A 14,811-nucleotide genomic window follows, 5' to 3' on the forward strand; every position below is an offset into this window, starting at 1 on the left:
GGGTACATAAGTATAACGTAGGTGGCGGTCGGCAGATTAGGGGTTAAAAATTTTAATCGAGTGGCGGCGATGTGGGGGGACCTCGGTTTAGGGGTACATAGGTAGTTTATGGGTGTTAGTGTACTTTAGGGTACAGTAGTTAAGAGCTTTATAAACCGGCGTTAGCCAGAAAGCTCTTAACTCCTGCTATTTTCAGGCGGCTGGAATCTTGTCGTTAGAGCTCTAACGCTCACTGCAGAAACGACTCTAAATACCAGCGTTAGAAAGATCCCATTGAAAAGATAGGCTACGCAAATGGCGTAGGGGGATCTGCGGTATGGAAAAGTCGCGGCTGAAAAGTGAGCGTTAGACCCTTTAATCACTGACTCCAAATACCAGCGGGCGCCCAAAACCAGCGTTAGGAGCCTCTAACGCTGGTTTTGACGGCTACCGCCGAACTCTAAATCTAGGCCTAAGATATCTTTCTCTTGCTGCTCCACATCTTTTAGCAGGTATTCCACTGTCAGGGTGATTAAATCATAGCTACATTTATTCAAGATGGCTTCAAACTTTCCACAGTATTCCTCATTTTCTCTTAATAATGTGGGGCGGGTATTCATCCGCAGTCCTCTGGGAATCCTTTTAACTCTGTGGTATTCAGAGAGGGTTGTGATATGTAAATCCCAAGCAGTGTTTTTACTTTTTAAGTTCTCATATTTCTTCTCATAATCTTGAATAGGGATGGTTTTTAAAAAGTCCCTGGACCCTCTAGTGAGGGTAGTAATACGTGCTGCCTCCATCTCTGTTTACATAAACACCTTTGTACCATCTGTTTTCTGTTGCTTTTCCATGTCTGTAAGGTATATCCTTTCTTACCCTTATTTGCTCATGTCTCAAGTCACTCATACAGATACAGCAAAACACATTATTTTAGTCCCCATTGGAACCTCAAGTAATGCGTAGCTGTGTTTATTTATTGTAGATTTGATATATATATTTGATGAGAAAAATATTCTATACATGGAAAAAGTTTTTAGTCTGATATGTACATTTGCTCCTTTATGTGTTTAACCTTGTCTTTTTTGTATTGAAATTGTTTTTAATTGTGACTAGTAGATGTCAGTATATTCCAGCTGAAAAGAGCTAGCTATGAAAGGGTTATATACCTTGCAAGGATTTTTTTGAACTTCACTATGATTGGCTGGTTATCCCTTTAAATAAGACACAGGTATATCACTATGTATGCATGATTAAGGGACTGAAGTCCCGAAACGTCGCATATCCACACTGTCTATGTTTTTATATGCTGTAAAACAATAAAAGAAGATTTATAAAATTACTTGGTGCTGTGGAATATTGGAATTGGAATCTATGTATAGCAGTGTTCCAGATTGCTTAACCTTACATTCACTTTAAGGTTCAGACAAACACTGTTGAAACATTGTGCTGTATTGTTACAGCATAACTTAAACCATTATAGCTGAATGTCTAGGAATAAGTTAAATTGTTAATGCTCCCTTATTAAGGTTATTTTCTGACTTTTACAAAAAAGAAAAATAAGTACTGCATATTTAACCCTATAAAAACCCACTTTGGCTTATTTTGAATGATGAAGTTCTCTTCCATTTCCTTACTATTTGAGTTATAGCCAGAGACTTTTAAAACCCCTCCAGTGTAAAGTGAGGTAAGGGCTCTATTATGTGTATTATTCTGGATCAGAATCTAAACAAGTGTCCATGCTGGGTGCGAAGGGACATTTGCCCTTATTTCCCCACACCCTATGGACATTATAAGCCAACATGGATATAGAGATGCAAAACATTTCTTCCCACTCATAGAAGATAATCTTTATAGAAGAATCACCATGTACTTTCTTTGCTAAGTTGGCTACAAGACCCATTTTATAACAGCTGCTTTGCAATTATTTAACCTGGTGCAAAATATATCATCTCTAATGCATTTTTTTGTGACAAATAACATACTTGGGTGTTTGTTAACACAGTGTATAGGTTTATTTCTTCCTTAGCATTGCTATATACTCTACTACCAAATAGTGCTCAAGACACATGCACACTCTTGAGCTTACCCCAGTATGCTTTTATGGAAAGTTTAAACAAAGGATACCAAGACATACAGGTATATTTAAGAATAGTAGTAAATTGGAAAGTTCTTTTAATTGTATGTTGTATCTGAATAAGAAAAATTGAATCATGGATTCCATGTTTTAGGGTGCCAGATGAAGAGTAAAATGTTGGTGATTGTACAGTTTTTTTTATTAATTTTTGTTTTGTCAAACAAACGTAAAGTAACAACAACAAAAAACAAGAAGTAAGGGAAAAGAAAACTAAATCACGCAATGCCATATTACATACAGTAACTATACATGCCATAAAAACGTAGAGTTATACAATGAATTAAACTGAGCTATTTATTATGAATCCTAGAATAAATCTCTTGAATATCTTTACCTTTGTGGCATCTAGAAAAGGAGGGGGGGAAAAAGGGGGAGAAGGAAAAACTCCCCCCTCCTCTCCTCCATGACCTGACTAACTTTCCACTAAACTTTTTTGCATATACTAAATGTCATCCGCTAATGTTAATTTACCTCTTAGAACTGCATTTTGGATCCATTCTGAATTTTTAAATGGATCTATCAACCTATGCTGGATCTCAGGAGGATTTGAAAATATAAAATTACCCCACTTTCTAAAAAATAGATCTATTTCAGATTCGGAAATTATTGAGGTTTCGTACTGTTCCAATATTAATTTAGTATTCACTGTGTTGAGGAATAGAGAGAAATTAGGCCTTTTTTTTTTTCCACGAAGAAAATATAATATTTCTTGCACATAATATTGTAAAATTAATACATTTTATGTTTTCTTCCCTATCCCTATGCTCCTTTAAAAAATAATTTCCTCCTTATCCAATGGAATCTCTTATTTTAATATTTTAGATAACTAATATGAAACCTTTTCCCAAAATTGGATCACTTTTGGGCATTCCCATATACAATTTAACAAGTTTGCAGTAGGCCATCTACAGCGAGCACATTCATAGGATTGAGCCTTATTCCACCTTCCAAGATCTTCTGGGGTAATATAAACTCTATTAATTAATTTAACATGCCATTCACGCCATGTTAACTGAGGTGTCGCTGCCCACGCCCTGTCAATACTCTTTTCAGTTATAGTTTCCTCTATTGAGGGAATATCTGAAATCCATTTTTCTCTTAAATATTCCAACACATGCTGCCCTTCTTTAAATATTAACATATTATACCATCCTGCTATAGCCGTTTTTCCTTTTTGGAAAATATTTATTCCCACATAGACTCTTTCCCAATTTTTACAGAAGGCATTAAGATAAAGTGTATTAAGAAAATGTCTTGCTTGAAAATAACCAAACATATCTCTGTTAGAAAGATTATATTTTTCTTTAAGGAAGCCAAATGTGTGTATAGCTTTTCAATCCATGTCTATACATTGATAAAAATATTCTAGCCCAATAATTTTCCATCTTTTAAAAATTTCTGAGTCATATCCTGGAGGAAAAACTGGATTATTTTGAATCAGTAAATATTTAGAACACTGAAAGTTAATGCCTAGCAATATGCATAGCATTTGCCATGCTCTTATGGGGTTTTTAAATGTATACATTTTTTTTAAGCATGATAGGCCATTCTTTTATATTCATATGCACCAGTGGTTTTAAAGAATAAGACAACCGAATGGAAAGATGATATAAAGAATACCACAATTCCAAAAGTATGCACTTATAGCACTCTGGGCCCTAAACTAAAGGGTGGGTGGTCCCGCTGGGATTTAATAAAATATAACTTTTATTATAACCATTAAAAAACCAAATTGTTGGTTGAAGTACAAACACTATTAAAATACACTCCAGTACCATATACCAGTAGTATCAACATTTATTGGATCATCAGTTATTGGAATTAGGCCTGTCTATATTCACAGTCATGAATGATCCAAAAAGTAACAAAATAAGTCCGCTAAACACTGTTACAGTATAACTATATCAAATAGTGATTACAAGTGTGAGTTGGGTATATGTAATCAGAGAATGGGTAAAACGTGTCCCCTCTATTTGTTAATTGCTGGATTACTGATTTCTAATATTAAATTATGGTTTTGCCATGTAGAATGTAGAGACAAGGAAAATGATCCTCAGTGTCAGAGTGATTGTCATTATATCGAGTAATCGTATATTACTCCCTCTGCTCAAGTATTATGGTATCGCTGGATCAGATATATCATGCTGCTATTCAGTCTATATTGTAACTTCAGTACACTACGGTAATGGCCTGCAGCTACTACCAGTTCATATGAATGATTATTCAGCCTAGCTATGTCTGTACGGTGTCAGAGTTGGTAATCCTGTCTGTATAGTCACAATGAGTTAGAGTGCTATTATTCCGGCATCCCTTATATGTGAAGGGCTAAATATTTCTAATGTAACTAAGTCCGGCACAACCCAGACTGGACAAGTTAAATATTTGTAAATTAGAGAGCCTGTTTAGTGGATCGATCTGGATACTAATAACCCAGTTTGCCGATATAAGTTTACCATTGCTTGTTAATCATAATATTTCTTCAGGTACACACCACTGCCAAGCATCTCACACAGTTCAGTGTATGAATATAGCTATATCGAGTAATCGTCTGTTACTCCCTCTGTTCAAGTACTTCAGTATCACTGGATCAGACACACTTTGCTGCTATTCAGTACATGTTATAACTTCAGTACACTGCGGTAATGGCCTGCAGCTACTACCAGGTCATATCGATAATTATTCAGTCTAGCTATGTCTGTACGGTGTCAGAGTTAGTAATCCTGTCTGGACAGTCACAATGAATTTAGGTGCTCTTATTCCGGCATCCACTATGTATGAACGGCTGTATAAATCTGATATAACTAAGTCTGGCACAACCCAGATTAGATAAATTGAGTATATGTAAATTACAGAGTCTTTTTAGTGGATCAATCTGGATAGTAATAACCCAGTCAGCCAATACAAGTTTTCCATTATTAATTAATCATAGTATCCATTCAGGCACACATCACTACACATCATCTCGCACAGTTCAATATATAAAAATATAGCTAAGTCTGGCACAACCAAGTTATTTTTCATTCCAATCAGCTGTGCAGCACTCATACAGCTAAGATTATGTTATTCACAGTCTGAGTAGGATATTAACTGTGAGTTTATATTTTCTACTGTCCACTCTGTGGTAGGCTATATATAAAATTAAAATTTTTTATCTGGCACAACCCAGTTTCTATATTGAGTGTTTATATTATATTATAAAGCCTTGTAGTGGATAAGCCCGGTGCTTGCTGCCCGGTGCACTGATACAAACTTGTAAACTAGACTGATCATTCAGACATTCATTCAGTTCAAATCCCTTGATTAATTATCGAGGGCAAATAGTGTAATTATGATACTGGGGTACTGGTACGTACCATATCCCCAAATACACCCAAGTCACTCACTACGAAGTATAATATGAAAGTACAATTTTAGCGGTACATGGATAAATGGTACTGGGCAGTTAAAAAGACACAAAAAATCGAGTGTGAAGGAATCAACACTCTCCCCTGACGCGTTTCGCCCGATAGGGCTTTATCAAAGGATTTTTTAAAGAATAAGGCCTAAAGAAATCAGATTCTATGCCTTTAAGTGCTAAATTGGAACTATCTGTTAACCAATCTGGCACTATTTTCATTAAACAAGCAAGATTATATTTCTGAATTGAAGGAAAACTAAATCCTGCATGTTCTTTACATTGGTTAAGTCTTTTTAATGATAGTTTAGGTTTAGACTTACCCCATAGAAATAGTCTAAATGCACTATTTAATTGTTTTATGTCAGGTTTTCTTAGAAAGAGTGGTACATTTTGCATTACATATACTAATTTAGGTAGGACTACCATTTTAATTAAATTTATTTTACCAGCTAAAGAAAGAGGAAAAAAGTAAAATTTTGAATATCATCCACAATTTTCTTAATTACCCCTGAGAAATTTCCACTATACCATTCTTCGGCATCTAGATACACTAATTCCAAAATATTTTAAAGTAATTGACTTCTTTAAATGGCAATGGCGAATATGGATCTTTATTCCTATTTAACCATAATAATTCATTGCATATCCTGAAAAGGATCCAAAGGTTCCTAACAATGTCATCAATTTCGGTACATTCTCCTTTGTATTAGAAAGAAATATGAGCAGATCATCTCCTACTTTTATGCCCTTAATACTATTACAGAGCGCAATTGCTAGAGGTTCAATACTTAGATTAAACAACAATGGGGAAAGGGGACAACCCTGTCGAGTACCTCGATACAGTTGAAAATATTCTGTACATAATCCATTGACTATCAGTGCCGATCTTGGTTTGCTATACAAGGCCTGAATAAATGACAGAAAGGGACCCTTAAAGCCAAATCGTTCCAAAGCTACAAATAAATGATCCCAATTGATGGAATCGAAGGCCTTTTCAGCCTCTAGCGCAATAATTGCCTTATCCTCTGTATCCATATCCTCCTTTTCCTTCTGTATATTATAAAAATCCACTGTTAATAATAGTTTCCTCAAGTTAGAGAAGGAAGAGCTACCCTTCAAAAATCCCATATGGTCAATGTGGATTAATTTAGCTATAATTTTCTGTAATCTAGCTGCTAAAATACTAGACAATAGCTTGTAATCCGTGTTTAACAGCGAGATTGGACGATAAGAATCTAATTTTTCTGGATTCTTCCCTTTTTTTGGCACAAGGGTAATTAAAGAGCTACTAAAATTACTGGATATTATGTGACCCTGCGAGAAGTATGCATCAAAAAGATTAACTAACGGGTCTACAACTTGGTCCGACAAAATTTTATAATATTTAGCTGGCAGTGTATCTGGTCCTGCAGCTTTATTAAGGCTACTCTCTTTTATCGCCTGCATAACTTCCTCTTTAATAATTGGTTCATTCATTAACTTCCGGGCCTCTTCATCCAAACATGGAACAATGCAGGTGTTCCAAAAGGCCTTTTTATTCAATTAATTGATTTCTTTAGGTAGAAAAATCTGTTTATAATAATCCAGAAATTCTGCACTAATTTCAGTGGACTGGGTTAGCCTTTTTTCTTTACATTGTAACACTGATATGTAGTTAGAGCCCCTATTTTGTTTAACTAAATTAGACAGATTTTTTCCTATCTTACCTCCATATTTATATAACCTCGCATTGGTTCTTACAACCTCACTAGCAGCCTTTTGCTGAAGGAAAATTTCTCTTTTTTTTTAGCCCGTACATACTTCCGCCAATTTATAGCTGATGCTTCTCGAACATAGGCATTATATGCATTTGAAAGCTGGTTAGTTAACTGTACGTCCTGTATCTGATTTTTTTTCCCCCATAATCTATATAGATAAGCTTTGATTTCTCTTCGAAGCACCGCCTTAGAGGCTTCCCAATATGTCTCAGGACTTGTTACTGAATTTACATTAAAATATTCAAAATTCTTCCAAGTTTCTATCAGCCAATTCTTAAATTTTACATTTGTATAAAGATATTTTGGGAAAGAATATGTAGCAGTACTTTTCCGTGAAGCACCCATTGTTATTGCCACTGAAATTGGAGCATGAGCTGAAATAATAATAGCTTAATATCTGCTTCTACTATACCCGTTAGTTTTTCATTAATTAATATATAATCTATTCGAGAGAGAGTTTTATACGTACTAGATTTGCAAGTATATCCTTTCAGGATTTTTTATACGCCATATATCCTTTAAATTTAATGCGCTCCTAAACTTTCTAAATAATATGGTTTCATGCTTTTTTGGGGGTGCCCCTCTCCCCTTATAATGCCATCTATCTAGCGGGTATTGTGCAATAAGATTGAAATCACCTGCAACAATCAATTTACTATCTATGAATTGTGAAAATTTTGTTTTAATTTTGTCCCAAAATTTTCTTATGTGATTATTCGGGCCATAAACATTGCAGAGTACGTACATTTGCCCCATTATGTCTAACTGTAAAATTATAAATCTGCCATCGACATCTATCTCTGAATGGATGATTTTATACTTCAGATTTTTATGTATCAGTATTGCTACCCCTCGTTTTCTAGCATTTCCCACTGTTGCTATAACTTCACCAACCCAATCTGTTCTAAGTTTATTCGCTTCATGTTGCTGTATATATGTTTCCTGTAGCAATGTTACATCTAAGTTTTTTTAAGATGTTTTATGATCATTTTTCTTTTAATAGGTGAGATTATGCCTCTAATATTCCATGATATCAAATTTATATTTATTTTATCCATCATCAGAAATATACCTCCTTTTACTCATGTTATGTACCAAACTCGAGTAATAGAAAAGATTAAAATTGGGCAGTACTGCTTTAGCTGGAGGAGAGGAAGGAAGAGAGAGAGAAAAAAAAAAGTGGGGGGGGGGGAGAAAAGGGGAAAAAGAGTTAAAATTAAACCATTCACCTGGTATATGTTCCATTAGTATTTCTTATTCTTTAGAATTCTTAATCATTTAAATGCATATACATTTATCCTTTTTACTCACTCTCTTCTAAGAATCTATTTGCTTCCTGTTGCGTGTTTAATATGTTCCACGATTTATCCTTAAGTACCTTAATCCTAGCCGGATACATTAAAAAAGCTTTGTATCCTTTCTTAATTATTTGAGTACATAGAGGAGCCATTACCTTTCTATGATTGGTTGTTTCCACTGAGTAATCCTGAAATAACATTATTTTATATCCCTCCAGAAAAACATTTTTCTTTTTACGATAGAAATTTAATAGTTCAACCTTGTCTTGAAAGTTTAACATTTTAGCTATAATTGGCCTAGTTATCGTTGACCCATCTGATCTTATTTTTTCCTGCCCTATTCTATGGACTCTCTCTATAATAAGCTGGTGCTTTGGGCCTGGCATTTCTTACAGCGAAGGTAACTTTTCTGACATGAATTTATTTAAATCTTTGTATTCCGCTGTCTCTGGTACTCCAATAATTCTAAGGTTGTTCCTTCTAGATCTATCCTCAAGATCATCTATCCTATCCTGGAGTTTTTTTTAGTGAGGAGCTATAAAAATGTGTTTCCAGCTCTGCTGTATTCATTCTATCCTCTATATCTGATATACGTAATTCCGCTTCTTCAATCCTGTTATTAAATTTATTTATTTATAAAATATTTTACCAGGAAGGTAATGAGTGTACTTCATTAGTAAGTGTTAACACATCCTGTCTAAGCTGATCAAATTGTGGGCTCATTGATATATGGCTTTGACTAACGATTGTGTGTCTGTATCCATCTTTGCCGCTATATTTTCTTCAACAATGCTATCTTGTAATGCAGCACTTGTTTTACCTTTTTTTGTCTTTTTTAGGGGGCATTACTGGAGATTTAATTCTGACAGTATGTACAAATTTCTCCATATGTAGAATATGTAAGTGAGACAAAAAAAACAAAAAAAAAGAAAACCAACAAATGACGTGTAATAATATCAGCGATTATATCAATTATCTATTCGCCCTAAGGAGAGAAGTGAAGCTATTATTATGCCTACTATGGGCAAAAAGAATTAATTATTAAGGTGGTGTGTATTAGATTATGATTTGCTTTCAACAGAAAAGGAGAAAAGAAAATCCAAGTGTTCATATGAGAAGGAAAAAATCCCTCACCCCCCTAAGCTTTACCCCTGCAGCTATACAGGGTGTTCTTACTAATAGATTTGCAGAGATATTTTAGAAGTAATATCCAATACAATATCACACCTATAAATGTTCAATTGCTTCCTGTGTGTTCCTCTTAGTGCCTATCTCAAATTAAATATTATTTATCGCCGCTAGCATATACATTCCTAACTAAGAAAATCATGTAGTCTAAACCCTGCCTCCCATCATGCACTGTTTAAATGTATGGTCCATACTATTTTCAAAACCTGACTAGCTTAAACTTCTCTCTATATTCGCATGCCAGATATTTATATACATACAAAGAAAATGTAATACGGTTTAGCTGTCCCGCTCAGGAAAGTACTTCACTTTTCCTAGATAAAAGTAAAGGAATATAACAGAACAGTATGATGAATTAACTTTAAAAATGTCTCTCAAATTACTAAAGTCTGTATGATTATTTAGCTTGACTATCTTTCAGATGTGAGCGAGCGTATCTTCTGAGGGTATAGTGTCCACGGGTTTGCTTCGCTAGGTACACTCCAGCCCATCGGTGGGACTTCTATTTGTTTTCCCTTCTTAGCATAAATTGATTATATATTCCATGTCTTTGCAAATATAATGTACACTTTAATCCATGACCTTAAAGGGACATGAAACCCAATTTTTTTCTTTCATGATTTAGAAAAAGCATGCAATTTTAAACAACTTTCTAATTTACTTTTATTATCTACATTTACTTCATTCTCTTGATATACTTTGCTGAAAAGCATATCTAGATAGGCTCAATAGCTGCTGATTGGTTACTGCACATAGATGCCTTGTGTGATTGGCTCACACATGTGCATTGCTATTTCTTCAACAAAGGATATCTATAGAATGAAGCAAATTAGATAATAGAAGTAAATTGGAATGTTGTTTAAAATTATATTCTCTACTTGAATCATGATAGAATTTTTTGGGGTTTAGTGTCCCTTTAAGCTGTTTATATCCATTTTGCGTGTACTCCACCCACCCACTGGGTAACCTAGACTTAGTTAACTCTTTTTACAATACCGTCCTGTTCCCTGTAGCAACAATCTGTTGTCTGATAACTGAAATCCTACTATCTGGTTTGCTTCACTGAAAGCTCTGTGAGGGACTTGTCTTTCTATTTAATAATCCTTCAGTCTTAGGTTATAGCTTAGCTTGACGATATAACCATTCAGGTCAGATATAACCATTAAATTCATCATATGCTGTAACCTTAGACATATGTATACATCTTCACCCTCCCAACAAAGCATGTCAGACTTATTCTTAATAAGATTTTTCTTAATTAAACACTTAAATTTGATACAATCCATATAACTTTTTCGCTTCAAAAAGTGACATCCCGTTAGGAGCTAGGAGAACTTCTAAGATGTAAATGTTTAAGGGTTTGCTTCACTGGATCCACTCCAATCCAGAGGGGGGCTTATATACTTTCTCTATTTTGAATGCTTATTCACTCCTTCTCTTTGCATTTATTAAGGGGCTGTTATAACTTCATCATTCACTCCCTGGAAGTGACTTATATGTACTTCACCCGCCCGGTGGTTTATCCAGACTCTATTAACCCTAAATATAATACCGTCCTAGTTTAACCATTCTTAGGTCACACTATTAAGAATCCTGTTATCTGGGTTACTTCACTGGTAACTCTGTAAGGGACTTGCCCTTCTAGCAAAGAAAAAAAGCCTTTTGAATCAAATGTTATAATCTGGGTTTGCACCACATCCTATAAAACCTCACCCTCCCAACAAAGTTTACCAGACTTATTATACCCAAAGTTATTATTCTTATTATGTCCAATATTTTTTCTTCTCAAGGATACATATTAAGCCTCAAAACTTTCATTTAAAGCATATACCAGGCTTTGTGTCTATGGCCACTAGACAGATTTGGCCTAAAGATACAGGTTACCGGTCCAACCAGTGATGCTCCTTGCTTGCACGACGTCCATGCCGTCCTATTCCTAGGCTATTCTCAGGCAGGGGGGCACCCCTGCAAAGAGACATTGATATTGTCGACGAAGAAATGTGTGCGTGTGCGGTAAAAGTTAGACTCCTTCTTCCATCTAGTAGCTGGCCCCTTTAGCTGCACTGCCGCACTTGCTGGGTATAGCCTGCTCGATCCATGCTGTTACTGTTGTGCATGCAGCTTACTCGAACAGCATTCACGGCTGCACTCCACACCCCTGCGTCACGTGCATCAGATCAGCTGACGCCGTAGCCGTAACCCCCCAAAGTGTCTTGAGTCTTGAGTGATTGTACAGTTACTGAGCTTAGAAATAGGATAAATACAAGAAAAAAGAGAAATAATGGAGAGTTAAATGGAAAAAAGGTACTAGTTAATAAATATTATTGATTGCTTTTAATTAAATAGACTTAGAAACCACTATATTATTCTATAATTAACTAGAATATTTAAGCAATAGCGTTTCTTAAGCACATTTTCTTAAATGAATTATCTCGTTAAACTGGATATTCCTTTTGTTTGAATAAACCTACTTTTCACTTCATATTTGTGGAGACTTCCCCATCCATCAAGTATAATGATTTTTTAAAAGCTTTTAGGTAACTCTCTTAATTAGAAAATGTTGTTTTTCATTTCCCTTTAAACAGTCTTATCCTGCTCACACTAAGTCCAGTTATTTTCTATTGTACTGGATCAATAATACTTATTAAAGGGGCAGTATGCAGCTTTTAATTACCAGACATGGTGTCTGTCAATAGAATTGCACATCAGTAAAGTCTAAACATTTTAAAATAAATATAACAGCTTGTTTGTTTACATTTTGTAGCCAAACTCTACCCACCACTTGCCTATTAAGACCAGCCAATCCGGGCTTTAGTCTGAAGATAGCAAGGCTAGACATAGTCATTCAATAATTAAATAGTGAATTGTTTTGCTGTTGATATCAGTTAAATCCAATGAGATTAGAAAGGGGGGGAAATGACAATATATTGCAAAGTTGTTTTTAGGAATAACTAAAATTTTATATTAAAATATCAAGGTGTTTTGTGTCCCTTTAAAGCTGAATATTGTTCACAATAAAGGAAACTCTTCAAAACTGGTATATGATTAATGTTTGGTGTGGCTGGTTTTAAAGTGTCACTTAGTTTATCTTTGAAAGTAAAGTGACTCATTACTAATATGTACATGTCAGTTTTGCTTGTAGTGTGTTTTTATTATCACTGTTCTGCAATAAAACACCATATGTCAGTAACATTAAACTACAGTATGGATAAGATGGGTGTGTAGGAAACCAAACACAAGAATAAATTGAGAAAGGTCATGTGAATAACAATTCGTTTCTATACTCACAAAAGATTGGCTCACCCTTGCGCTAGTCTAGTAGAAGCAAACCAAATGAGAGTTTGTAAAGCAACTATGCCCAGGATCTAATTATAAAGCAAGTGTTAGAAACAGTTAAATTCACAAATACAGATAGAATCTATCATGTGCCCATACAAATTATTTATTCAAGATAAAATCAATCATACGAAAATTGTTACAAATATATACCACCAGTGGTTCGCCTTAAAAAAAGGGATACTTTGTTGAAATTTCTTAAAAAAAAATAGAATAAAGCAATTTTCCTTCTTAAATTGTCACAATGTTAATTCTGAAACAAAATTGCTGGTCTTTTGTTTTTCTTAGCTCCTAGTTGCACTTTAATACTGCCCCTTAGTCCTTAGGTAATTGATTTGCATTTAGCGTTTGGAATATCACTGGACTTGATCCAAAATCAGTCTTAATCACCTTGTTTATGTTTTCATATATTTTAATATGATATTGACTCACCAGAATACGAAATCCGTGAATTTTCAATTTCACCACTTATACAGTCCTAGAATCAGCCTGGTTGCGAACGGCTTCTTTGTTGACTTCTTAGTCGCTTGTCTGCGTTCTCTTTCGCCTCGTGTGATTGCCGTTCATATACACTAAGGTCACGTGATGTCATGTGACCTATAGTTTGAGTTGATCAGATTACCGGTGAATAATTTCAAACCTCTTTCTAAGTATTGCACAAAACTAGCATTGTTCCAATTTCTCAGAGCGCTTTGATCTTGGTATTAGTTTGCAAGTTCCGCTTAGTTTCCCATCATCAACGCGTTTCAGCTGTATTGCTTTTTTCAAGATCTTTTCTCGGTGCATTTTGATAGTTTTTCCTCATGAAGACAGTGCTAGTTCATGTTTATCATATAGATGACCTTGTGCTCACCCCCATGGAGTTATTTGAGTCAGCACTTAAAAGATAGATAATCCCTTTATTACCCATTCCCCAGTTTTGCACAACCAACACGGTTATATTAATATACTTTTAACCTCTGTGATTACCTATCCTTTTAAACAATATGATACAGATATCATATAGAAGATTAACCTTTATTGCCCGCGTTCTGTTTTGCACCTTAATAAAGATCTTAGAAATACAATTATATTTGCAATTAAAGGTCTGAAATGAGTATGACCAATCTATGTTGCTCTTCAGAATACTTCTATTCCAAATGATTAGTATTTGAATTATAATTCAATATATGCTGTTTCTAAGACTGTGCAATGTCACAAAATGTAATTGATCAAAATGGACAATTCTTTAAATGCACCTGTCCTTGCTTTGCCACAGAATGCAACATTCTATAATTCTGCTACGTATCAATTTTAAATGGAAGCATTTTTGCAGTATACTTCAATTAGCAAAAATGTTATTGTTATTATGTGATTACTGATTTTTAGTGGAATATGCAGAACGTTAGCAGTGGCTTATATAACACAAATTAAGTCTTTCACATGCACAATACACACCATCACCAGCTCTCTGGTAGATGGGCATCACAGCATATGTGCATATGCCACTGAAAAACAGTAATAACTTTTGCTAAAAGCATTTTTGCTAATAGAAGTGTATTGCAAACATGCTTGTGTTTAAAACTTAAATGCATCCATGCACATTTCAATTTTGAGCTAAAGGGGGCCCATTTGGCCCCTCACTCAGTAAAAGTGTAGCAACAGGAGAATCTGTTGGCTCCCAGGCTCCACCTACATCATCTCTGGTCCCTCTGTGTGCCCCTCTGCAAATCAAGCTTTACA

The 14,811-nt window shown here is 34.9% G+C and overlaps 1 protein-coding gene across 3 annotated transcripts in view; it reads left to right on the plus strand.

The window, feature by feature from the left end:
• Positions 1-14,811, plus strand: part of RAP1GAP2 (RAP1 GTPase activating protein 2) — a 695,842-nt gene that overhangs the window by 557,475 nt on the left and 123,556 nt on the right. The window lies entirely within an intron of this gene.

This window comes from Bombina bombina, chromosome 3, assembly GCF_027579735.1.
Source record: "Bombina bombina isolate aBomBom1 chromosome 3, aBomBom1.pri, whole genome shotgun sequence".
Taxonomy (NCBI): domain Eukaryota; kingdom Metazoa; phylum Chordata; class Amphibia; order Anura; family Bombinatoridae; genus Bombina; species Bombina bombina.